Source organism: Nicotiana tabacum, chromosome 18 (assembly GCF_000715075.1).
Source record: "Nicotiana tabacum cultivar K326 chromosome 18, ASM71507v2, whole genome shotgun sequence".
NCBI classification, from domain to species: Eukaryota; Viridiplantae; Streptophyta; class Magnoliopsida; order Solanales; family Solanaceae; genus Nicotiana; species Nicotiana tabacum.
Genome location: NC_134097.1, coordinates 91,031,770 through 91,044,616, shown reverse-complemented (window position 1 = coordinate 91,044,616; position 12,847 = coordinate 91,031,770).

Here is a 12,847-nt window from a genome sequence, read left to right as displayed (position 1 = left end):
AAAGAATCACATGCAAAAATCACCTTCCATATTTTAAGCGTGATTAGCAACACTAGATACAAGACGAAAAGGAAATTTTATGGATGAGGTACCAAATAAGGTGATGAAATACAAAAAATATATACAATATTCCAAAAATCCAAACAAAAAAGAAACTTTTTCAATGGGTATAGTTGAAATTCATTGAAAATATATAGATAAGTTAATATACAAAATTTGAGGAAGATTGGAGGTGATTTGGACTGGTTTTTTAATCAAAATTCATAATTAAATCGAGTTCAAAAAAGTCTTCTGTGACACATGTATCACGCATGTATCACGCATGCATCTCACACACAAGCATACATGGATATACATGTGATACACAATAGATACAAATATGATAGACAAATGATACACAGTGTGATACACATATCATTTTTTTCATATTCAGTTTTTACCGAATTTTCAATTCAAACCACCTCAAAACTTCACCAAATCATCTCAAAACTGAGATTCAAGCTCCTTAAGTTGTGCCCAATCTATTCTAATAACACCTACTCAAAACAAAGCAAAAATTTGTTATTTTGTTTTGGTACAAATAGCTAATTGGCTAATTTGGATAATATTAGTAATATTTTATCAATTGGCCAATTTTTTTAATGAGCTACTATAAATGGACATAGCTGGTAGTTTCCCAAATTTTAATAGCCCGTGTTTTTTTCTACTTACACGAAATGGCCCTGCGGCCCAAACATATTACATCTAATAGCCTGAAATATCTATTTTGTATATTTTTTGTATAATGGCAGTCTATTTTGTATATATTTTTTATTGTGACAGTCTATTTGATATATTTTTTGTATAGTAAAAGTCTATTGTATATAAATTATACAGTGACAGTCTATTTTGTATAGTGACAGCCTATTTTTATATATTTTTTGTATAGTGACAATCTTTCTTGTATATATTTTGTATAGTGACATCTATTTTGTATATTTGTTGTATAATGACAGTCTATTTAGTATATAAATTGTATAGTGACTGTCTATTTTGTATATTATTTTTGTATAGTGGGAGTCTATTTGTATATTTTTGTATATAGTGACAGTATTTTATATATTGAATGACTACATGTTTGTAAAACCAGTCATTATATAATTGATGTGATGCATCTTACTAGGATTTTTAATTATTTATTGTCAATTAGCCTAGGAATTGTAACAAATGGAGCATACTCCACGCATCTTATGTTTGAACTTACGTAGAATTATATAAATAAAATTTTCAGTTTTTCAAAAAAAAAAAAGTATACTCCACAATTCATAAAAGGAAAGATGCAAAACAAGCAAAAACAGAAAATTGATTATTCTTTTTTGCCAACTAAAAAATATTCATTATCAATGGAGTAATGTACAGTAAAATGACCCGCCATGTATAGCGAATTTTTTTCTGTATAACTATATCTTAAATAAAAATAAAATCTATTAAGTGCATGTAATATCAATCTTATTACAGAAACTATGTTTGCAAAAAAACTCCAAATAAATCCTCCCGACAATCTTCTCTCTAGGAAGACCATGAATAGTGATTCCGTCACTATTCATCGGCCATAACTCCGGCATCCGGCAAGATAAAATCACAAGATTGGTCTCAATAGAACCCCCTTCTTCTTGTGAACAATCTCCTTTTGATTTTTCTTTCAAATCTATAACCAATTTTCCTAGATCTTAAATTCCTAGATTTTCGCGTTACTGTAGCATCGACTGTTTGCAAGCTTATATGTTTCTGTTATTATAAGTGAAGTTGGAGTATTGAAGAACAATTTGGATGCTTTATTTTAATCGAGAGTCACAGGTTTGAAGCCAAATTCAACAACAGATCTTAAAAAACTTTTCGGAACTACTGTAGCATCGAATTAGCAAAATCTGCTGCATTTATTGTCAAAGATATTTAGGTGCTAAAGAATTATCATTGGTGCAAGACATTGCTGTAGCGATAATCTGGGTTGATCTATGTTATTTCAAGATTTTTTGAAGATACACGTTTGAGTTGGGAAGATCACTGCTCCTTCACGCAGTGCTGCCATGGCCACTATGGACAGTGGCCAGCTACCCTCACACGCTGGGCCACCTCCTCAACCACCCCCTAACATCACACAGCCAGGCACGACAACAAATCCAAATCCAATGGATTATGCAAAGGCATTAAAACCTATACCCAGCACTTCCACTGTGCAAGATAGAGCATCAGTTGATCCTATCCCCCCTAGACAAGCCCAATTCTTTCAAGGACAACCAACGGTATGCTTTACAGAATCAGAAGTTGAACGTATGAACTATATTGAAGGAATGCAATAGGCAGTTGTGTGCAAATTTTCATACGGATGGCCAGATATCAATGAAATATGTCGAATTGTACCTATGCAGTGTGGTATCAAAGCTGAATGCAACATTGGATATCTTCGTGACATGCACATTTTGATTCGATTTTCATTATGGCAAGATTACGTAGATTTCTCGTCAAAAGGTGTGTACTATGTTAAGGATAAGCATGGGGATGAATATCAACTGAGAACATTGATCTATGATGCAAAATTTAAAGTTGGAGAGGAGACACCTAAGGTAATGGCTTGGATTTCATTCCCTAATTTGCTGCCTACCTATTTTGCCAGAGAATGCTTGTTCTCTCTAGCTTCTGTTGTAGGTAAACCCCTTCACTTAGATTTGGCTACTATCAAGAAAACTAGACCTAGCTGTGCTCGTGTTAAAGTGTTGGTGGATCTGCTAGCTGACCTCCCAAAGAACGTTCGAATGGACATTGTCAATGACGTAAATGGGGATGTAAGAACTGAATGGGTAACCATTAACTATGATTATTTGCCAAAGTACTGTAAAGACTGCAAGTTACAAGGCCATGACATGCTTGAATGTTGGAGAATTAATTCTGATTTAAGGGAAAGCAAAAATGTCCAGCATAAGGAAAATGTCGAAAATGTGAAACAAGGCAATAGTAAACCTGCAAAACATGATGCTCCCTTAATGATCCTTACTAGTGGTAAGGTAGTTGGTAATGCAGGCCCTCAATGGAAGGAAGTTCGCAACAATAGGGGACTAAACAAAGGCAAACAATCTGAAGGTACTACTGTAGAAGGGAAAGAAATAGTTCTTGTTAACAATACAGCTGTGAAAAAACAAATACAAACAACCAACCAATTTGCAGTGCTAGAAATTAAAAATGGTGAGATTAACGAAGGTAACCAATTGGCAGCTGTGGAGGAAACTCCAGTTCAAAAAACCACAGGCAACAATGATATTCAGCAAAATAACTCCACAACAAGTGTAGAGAATGAGTCAGAGGAGCAGGAATTTGATTTTTCAACTAGAGAAATAGTACAAAAGGTAACTTCTCCTAACTCATCTAGGAGACAATCATCCAAGACACAACCCAAGAAACTGAACCCTGCAACACCTACTTTCAATCCTACAGCAATAAAAAATCATGCAGTAAATAGGGAATCAACAGCTCATTGTGTACAAAAAGATTTGGGGAATGAGCAGCATTTTCGCAATGAGTCAACTGCCCATTGGGTCCAAAAAGCATTCAAAAATAATGTAGTTCAAGTCAATACTTCATGTCAAGACATTCCTTCACAGGACACCAATGTTGAACAACAATTAGCAAACAACAAAGAAAATGAATTTGTTGAAGATACAGATTTTGAGAAATTCAGGACCAATGAAAAAGAAAAATGGGCAGGAGGAAGATTATGGCTCAACCAAACAGAGGAAGACTTAGCAGATGGTCAGATTCCAGATACAATGCATAGTGATGAAGAATTTGGAGGAAATGAAGTGGAAGATGAGGATCAAATTGTTAATTGTAATGCCAATGCAATCAATATTCAAAGCATCAGCGAATGCACAAATGCAGCAACAGAAAAGACAAAAGAGGGGAACATTAATATTATAGATCCAGGAGGGACTTCATATAATGTTGTTAGTAATGCCTTGAAAGAAGCTGAAAATGCAGACAAGAACCAAGATGAGAAATGCAGACAAGAACCGAGCTATGACAGTGCAGGTTTATGCAAGAAGTACTGTTCCATTGAGCACCGTGCAGGATTTAGCAGGAAGTAACGTTCCATTGAACAATACAATGTTGTTGACCAATGAACATGCTGAAAAAGATGCAGAACTTATCAACCAGGCAGAGGATATTGTTACATCAAAAAAAGCACTAGAAGCACATGATCAAGTTAACCACGCAGAACTTAAAGGTAGAGACATGGATGAGGAATCCACTGCACAAAATTTCCTTAATGTTGCCAAGCAGGGAGATCTATCGCCAAGGCTTATTGAACTAGTAAATCTGCAACAAAGGGAAAAAAGAAACAGTCAAAAGAGACTTCTATTGTCCCAGTTAGTGGAGTACAAACAAGGAGAACACTGTCCAAATCCCAAAACATTTAATGGATGCCATTATATGGAATATCAGGTCAGTAAACACAATAAAAGCATTTGAAAGGCTGATTACAATGCACAGAAAACATCATTTTGAGTTCATAGGAATCCTTGAGCCTATGCAACAGTCTCACAAAATGGAGAGGTATAGAGCAAGAATTGGTTTGGCACAGGCTGTGGTGAATGTGTCAAACAAGATTTGGGCTTGTATTGATGAAATTTTTGAGGTTACTATTTTATATAACATGACTCAACAGCTGACTTTGAGATTGATGCACTCTGAAACACATGTTGAGCTCATCCTTACACTAGTCTATGCCAAATGTGATCGCACTGAAAGAATAGAACTATGGGATACGTTGTATGCAATGGCATCAGATATGACAGTACCTTGGCTAGTTGGAGGCGACATTAATGTGATATAGGATGAGAAAGAGAAATATGGGGGCTTGCCAGTTTCTCTCATTGAAGTAGATGACTTCAGACACTGCATCAATACCTGCAACTTGACAGACTTGGGTTTTAAAGGAAGCATATTTACATGGTGGAATGGAAGATTAGAGGAGGAATGCATTTTTAAAAGATTGGACAGATGTTTTGGCAATAATGAATTGCAACAAACCTTTCCTGGATTGGAGATAACTCGCCTATCCTAAATTGGGTCTGATCAATGCCCAATGCTGCTGAAATGTGATATAGAAACTACGCCAATTAAGAAGTCATTCAGATTTCTTAACTTCTGGACAAAGCATGAAACCTTCAAAGATGTAGTAAAGGAGAATTGGAATGCTGATTTTAGTACTAACCCTTTCTGCATTTTTAACTACAAGTTAAAGAAGCTTAAACAAGCACTATCTACCTGGAGCAGAGCTACATATGGGGATATATTCCAGAAGATTGCAAGCCTTGAGGAGGTGGTCATGGCTCATAAAAGACAATTTGAAGTCAATCCTACACAGATGAATAGACAAAGATTACAACAGGTCCAAGATGAAATGATTAAATATCTTGCATTAGAAGAGGAATTCTGGAGACAAAAAGTTGGAATGTTATGGTTCAAAGATGGCGATAGAAACACTAAAGTCTTCCATGACCAAGTTAATGGGAGAAGGAAGAGACTGAAATTATCAAGGATCCAGAATAGCCTTGGTAACTGGATTGAAGAAGATCACTTAATAGCAGAAGAAGCAATAAAGTTCTACAAGGATCAATTTACAGAGAGTGCAGTTCCAAATGATTTTTATATTCTAAATCATGTACCTTCAATGGTAGATAGTGATCAACATGAAAGATTGATGGCTTTGCCTTCCAATGAAGAAGTGAAGAGCGTAGTTATGGGGTTGAATGGGGACTCAGCTGGTGGACCGGATGGATTCACTAGAGCCTTTTACCAAACATGCTGGGAAATTATTGAAGATGTAGTAAGCATGGTCAAGGCTTTCTTTTGCGGTCAGCAGTTGCCAAAGAGTGTGACACACACAAACCTGGTTTTATTACCAAAGAAAAAAGAAGTTATGACCTTTGCAGACATGAGACCAATCAGTCTTAGCAACTTTGCTAACAAGATTTTCTCTAGGGTTATTCATGAGAGGTTGGTTGAATTATTACCAAACATAATCTCAGAGGAACAGGCAAGTTTTGTGAAGGGCAGAAGCATAGTTGAGAACGTACTGCTAACTCAAGAAATCATTAAGGATATCAGGTTGAGAACAAAAGCAGGTCCAAACGTTGTGATTAAGCTTGATATGACAAAAGCTTACGATAGGCTATCATGGCTATTCCTGACCAAAATACTAAGAAAAATGGGATTTCCTGAAGCTCTTATTGGCTTGATCTTTGATTTGATTGGGAACAATTGGTACTCTATTCTTATAAATGGTCAGCCTAATGGTTTCTTCAAATCATCGAGGGGAGTTAAATAGGGTGACCCTTTGTCACCAACTCTATTCATTCTAGCAGCAGAAACACTTTCTCGGGGATTGAATTCACTACACACTAACCTGTATTTCTGTGGATTTGGAATGCCAAAATGGAGCCCAAAAATAAATCATCTATCATACGCTGATGATACGATCATTTTCTGCTCTTCTGATGAAACTTCATTGAGACTTGTGATGCAGGTTTTGCAAGCTTATGAATCATCATCTGGTCAACTGGTGAACAAAGCCAAATCAGCCATATACCTGCATCACTTAACGAATAATGAGGTGATTAACAAGGTGGAAAGGATTACAGGTATACAAAGACAATATTTCCCTATGACCTATCTTGGCTGTCCTATTTTTATGCAAGAAGAAGGGGAGACTATTACCAGGGATTAATCACCAAGGTTATGGACAAACTGCATTCATGGAAAGGCAAACTCCTTTCTGTAGGAGGCAGAGCTGTTTTGATTGCAAATGTCCTGCAGAGTATCCCAATTCATATGTTGTCAGCAGTTAATCTACCAAGTTATGTGATCAACAAATTACATAGCATTTTTGCCAAGTTTTTCTGGAGCAGCAATGTGGGAGGCAGCACTAGACATTGGGCGTCTTGGACTAACCATTGTATGCCTTATGAGGAGGGCGGCATAGGTTTCAGGTCCCTACATGATGTATCCAAGGCACTATTCTACAAATTATAGTGGAATTTCAGGACTAAGCCCAGTTTGTGGAGTTCTTTTATGAGTCAAAAGTACTGCAAGAAACTGAATGCAGTAATTGTACCTTAGAAGCATGGATCCCACGTGTGGAGAAAAATGCTAGAATGTAGGGACTTGATTGAGCATTAAATCTACTGGAAACTGAGAATGGGATCAGCTCTATTTTGGTACGACAATTGGACTGAGATGGGAGCCTTATATTTTCAAGTACTAGCAGAGTTTGGTATCGATGAGGATATTCATAATGTCAATGATCTGGCTGAAAATGGTATGTGGAATGCGGATAAAATGTTTGAGAGCCTACCAGAAGATTTGGCACACCACATTGTGCAGAATATTAGACCACCAACTGAAAGTTCACAGTTAGATACTCCTTTCTGGATGCTTGAAACAAAGGGACATTTTACAGTAAAGTCTGCATGGGATTACCTGCGAAGAAGAGCCAACCCAAGATTAGCTTACAAGATGATATGGGTAAAAGGTTTACCTTTCAAGATATCCTTCTTCCTGTGTAAAGCCAAACTGCCATTTGATGATTTCTTGCGTAAACTAGGATACTCCATGCCATCTGAATGTTGGTGCTGTGTTGATCCTAAGGAGGAGTCATTACTACATTTGTTCTTCACATCCAATGCAGGTAGAAGTGTTTGGACTTACTTCCTGAGGAGAGCAGGAATTGCATTAGATGGGTTGTCATTACATCAAGCAATTACAAAGTGTTGGACAGCACCAGTTGTACCTAGATTGAAGCCAGTGTTACAAGCTCTACCTGCATGCATTGTATGGGAACTTTGGAAGAGAAGAAACAGTTTGAAATATGGAGAACTAGTGTCAGTGAGCAGAGTTATTTACCAGGTGTCATCTACTTTGCAAGCGCTGGTCCAACTGAAAAAGCCAGGACTACATGTGCCTCACAAGTGGCTGGACTTACTGACAATGATGGAGCAATACACACCTCGACTGAAATATGATAAAGTGTTATGGGAATTTCCTTCAAGAGGATGGATCAAAGTGAATACGGATGGAGCATGTAGAGGGAACCCAGGGAGGAGTTCAATTGGTTTCTGCATAAGGGATGAGGTAGGTGATTTGATATATGAAGAAGGAAGGGAGATTTTTGAAGGAACCAACAATGAATCAGAAGCGGTAGCTATTGTGGAGGCATTGAAGATGTGCAAAAATCTTAATTATTTCCAGATATGGCTGCAGACAGATTCTATGCTATTAAAGAACATTATAGAGGAATCATGGAAGCCTCCTTGGTATATTACTGAACATGTAGAGGAGATTTTAAGATTGAAGGAACAAAGTATCATCAAGGTCACACACATATTCAGAGAAGGGAATACATTAGCAGACCACCTTGCCAATTATGCTCTAGATGAAGGAAATACTGAATGCCATGGTTTCTGGGATATGGACTCAAAAGGAAGGATGATTATTAACGAAGATAAGATGCAATGCCCTTACATAAGAGTGAAGGTTGCAAGGAATTAGGAGGAAAAGAGGATTCATTTTGTTATCACACTCGAATCATTCTTGAGGAGAGTTTGGATAGCAATTTTTCGGCTAACTTTGTTCATTTTTTTGTAGGTATATCATCGAAGCTAAAGCCTAATCTTATAGTAGAATCTCAAGTGGTGGTATTATTGCATTGCATTCAATCCACTGGGAGGACACTAAAGGTAGGCTTTGGCATTTTTGTAATTTTCGTTTCATGACAGTCATTCACATCAAAGGGAAGTACTGAAATAGGATGGGAAAACAAGATGGGCACGTGAAGTTCTGGACAATAATAGATGCCAATGCGCTTGGAGAATGCACCAGCACGCTAGGGAATTTCTAGGAAATGCAGCATGCATTTTGGAAATATAAGACAATTCAGCTTTTCGACAAAAGATGGAATCTCACGTTTTGGGTGTTACAAACCACCAGACAACACATGCTGTTGAACAAAAGTATCACATGGAAAAGTGTAATACCCATGGAAAGTTATCTTGGATACATAAAAGCATGTGATGGATGCTTTTAGAATCAAAAGGAGCAACAATTTTAATTTTTTAATGTTTGGACGTTACAACCATGCTCCAACCATTAAGCAATGGGGACAGAGGAATCAACGCACGCCTGCAATTTACTAGCACGCTTCAGTAGGTCGACAATGAATGTGTCTGCAGAACACACATGGCTAATGGAATCGACACGCATTATGGAAACAAGAGACAAAACAACTATTCGACAAAACCAATAACAGCAGCAAACATAGGAGATCTTGATGCACGCATGGATGCTGGCAGCTTTCACAACCAAAGCAGTTGGGGCATGTTTTTTTGGGAGGACTTTAAATTCCATCAGGGATGCACGCCTGTTTTCACATGGAATTGCACGCTGGAAATGTATCACATGCTAGACAACGAATTGTTTCTCTCAATGTGGGAGATGCACGGATGGCATACGCATGAGGTGAGCGTGACTTTGAAGAAACGCGTCCAACAAGAAGGCATGTGCATGGGGTTTCGACAACAAATAGATGGGACGTGTTTTATTGGGAATGCTTTGGACATTTGAGCATGCACTTGATTTGCACAATTCGAGAAAATGTTTTTCGGCGCAGCAACAGGAAGGGGATCGAAGGAAAATATTATACGCGTGGGATGGGTTGCTGCATTCAAATTGACGCAGATTATGGCTACATTTACAATCAGCATGGTACACATTTGAATTGGGTTTCAATAGACTGGAAATACAAGGAAGCAAAGGACATCTTCGGCCTAGATTTGTAGTTTAAATTAATGTGATATCAATTTTGAGTGCAGTGCTCAATTTTGATAATAGTCTACTTGTTAAGTTCAAATTTTATTTCTTTCATTTTATAGGAAAAAAACTAGTATTTGCAACCACTAATTCAGCAATTAATATTACAGAAACTGTCAAATTGAGAAAGTAAACACTAATAATTATGAAGGGTTATGATAATTGTTTGGATGGTGGAGTTGGGCATAGCAAAGAGGCAGAATAAAAAAATAAGGTGGGGTTAGCGAATGTTTTGTGTAAAAATTGTGTGCGGTAGCCACTTTTTAAAGTGGTATTTACTTTTTATTCAGTATTTTTAATGCTGAGCAAAAGTAGCCACTAGTCTATTAAAATTAATATGAAAAGACAGTGTTACCCATTCCTTCCCAAACGAAAATACGTTTTTCTTCTCGTTGCTGAGAGTAGCAGAGTGGGAAACCCAAGATGACTTTACTACCATCAATGGAAGAATTTGAGTATTCTGCTTTGTGGGTATTGCAAAATTGACTTTTCCAAAACTTGCTTGACCAACAGCTTCACCACGAACCCAATGCTTGACCAACAACTTCACCACGAACCCAATTCATGAGATAAAATTTGGTATTATTTGAGGCTTTTGTTTGGGTAGAAGAATGTGAGAGAACAGAGTAGGCCGCAAGTCACAACGAACTCTGTTTTAACCCATGTTATTTATTTATATGGGATAGTTATCCTATTTTTGTTTGGTTTTAGTTCCAAGTTCAAAAGTTAAGGACATGTAGTCCTGAATCCTAAACTTAGAATTACAAGTTCAAAAGTTAAGGACATGTAGTCCTGAACTTAGAGTTCCAAGTTCAAAAGTTAAGGACCCTAAAGTCTTGAAGTTAAGTTCAAAAATTAAGGACATGTAGTCCTGGAGTTAGTCCTGAACTTAGAGTTCCAAGTTCAAAAGTTAAGGACATGTAGTCCTGAACTTAGAGTTCCAAGTTCAAAAGTTAAGTATATGTAGTCTTGAAGTTAAGTTCAAAAGTTAAGGACATGTAGTCCTGAACTAAGAGTTCCAAGTTCAAAAGTTAAGGACATGTAGTCTCTAAAGTCATGAAGTTAAGTTCAAAAGTTAAAGACATGTAGTCCTGAAGTCCTGAACTTAGAGTTACAAGTTCAAAAGTTAAGGACATGTAGTCCTGAAGTTAAGTTCAAAAGTTAAGGACATGAACAGAAGGATATTTTCGTCTGGGCAGTTAAAATTTATTAAAGTAGTGGCTAAATACTAAAGACATTTTAAACAGAGGCTTAAAAATAAATACATGTGTTATTAGTGGCTAACCGTGCACTTTCCCCATGTTTTGTTGTAGCCAATGCAATAAGTTTTAGGCTATAACTTGCAATCAAATATAATGGGCTAGTGGTTGTCTTATGTTTGTGCCGAACAGCCAATTATGTCAGTCTCTCAAAAATTTAACAAACTTTACCACTCTCTTTATTGACTCGACGCATACTTGCTCTATTCTAGACTGACTAGCTAAATTTTTTCTAAATAATCTAGAAGTTGAATACAATTAAAAGTGCACTAATCTTAACATTTCTTTTTAACGCAATTATTTTACAAGTCCAAGTAACTCTCTAAGATAGAAACAAATGATCCTTATGATGTGCCTTTGTCAAAATATCTGCTCTCTCATCTTGAGTCTTGTAGCACTTGAGCTAAATTTCACCTTTTTAAACTGCTTCTATGATAAATTGATCTCGTATATCTATTTGCTTATTGTCATAACTGACAGGGTTATTTTACCAATTTATGCAAGACAAATACATATTTGTGACAGAATATTCATAACGGACAGGTCCATTACAAAATTGTGACGAATTTGTAAAAGAAAATATGGTATTTACTTCACTCTGAAAAAATGTCATAGCTACTGGAGTGGAGAGATTAACTAGAGCTATAGGTAATCATTCTGAGCTTTGTATGATTCAAGTAATACTTACTATGTGTAATGAGTCACAATGGTATTCCTTAGAGTCTAAAGAACAAAACAATGTAGATCCACAACTGTTAACCTTAATGAAAGAATTTAAAGAATTGTTTGTGGAACCTAAACAATTACCACGATCTAGAAGAGTCTTTTACCACAAAATTTCTTAGTTGTTGTAAGGGGTTGAATTCTCTGCTGAATTTTTGTTATTGCCTCTAGGATCATGTGGTGTAGTGCTTAGAGTTCAGTGGCTATTAACGCTCGGAGATATAAAGATGAATTTAACAACTCTTACTATAGAGTTCTACTACAAAGCAAGGAAGCACGTTCTAAGAGGAGCAAGAAACATGTCATAGCTACTAGAGTGGGGAGATTAACTAGAGCTATAGGTAATCATTGTGAGCTTTGTATGATTCAAGTAATACCTACTATGTGTAATGAGTTACAATGGTATTTCTTAGAGTATAAAGAACAAAACAATGTAGATCCACAACTGTTAACCTTACTGAAAGAATTTAAAGAATTGTTTGTGGAACCTAAACAGTTACCACGATCTAGAAGAGTCTTTTACCACAGAATTGTGTTGTTGCAATCAGGAACTGAACCTATAAATAAGAGACCCTATAGGTATCCTTCAGTGAAGAAAGATGTGATAGAATCCCTGGTACAACAAATGTTAGACCAGGGAATTATACAACCTAGCAACAGTCCTTTTGATGCCCCTGTTGTCTTAGTTGGGAAGAAGGATAGGTCTTGGAGATTATGTATTGACTATAGGGACCTAAATAAGCACACTATAAAGAATAAGTTTCTCATACCTATGCTGAAAGATCTGTTAGATGAATTGAAAGGGTCTAAGATCTTCTCTAAAATAGATCTAAGGTCTGGATATCATCAATTGAGAATGGCAAAAGAAGATGTTCCTAAGACTGTATTTAGGACTCACTTAGGACACTATAAGTACCTGGTGATGCCCTTTGGTCTGTCAAATGCACCAGCAACATTCCAAGGCT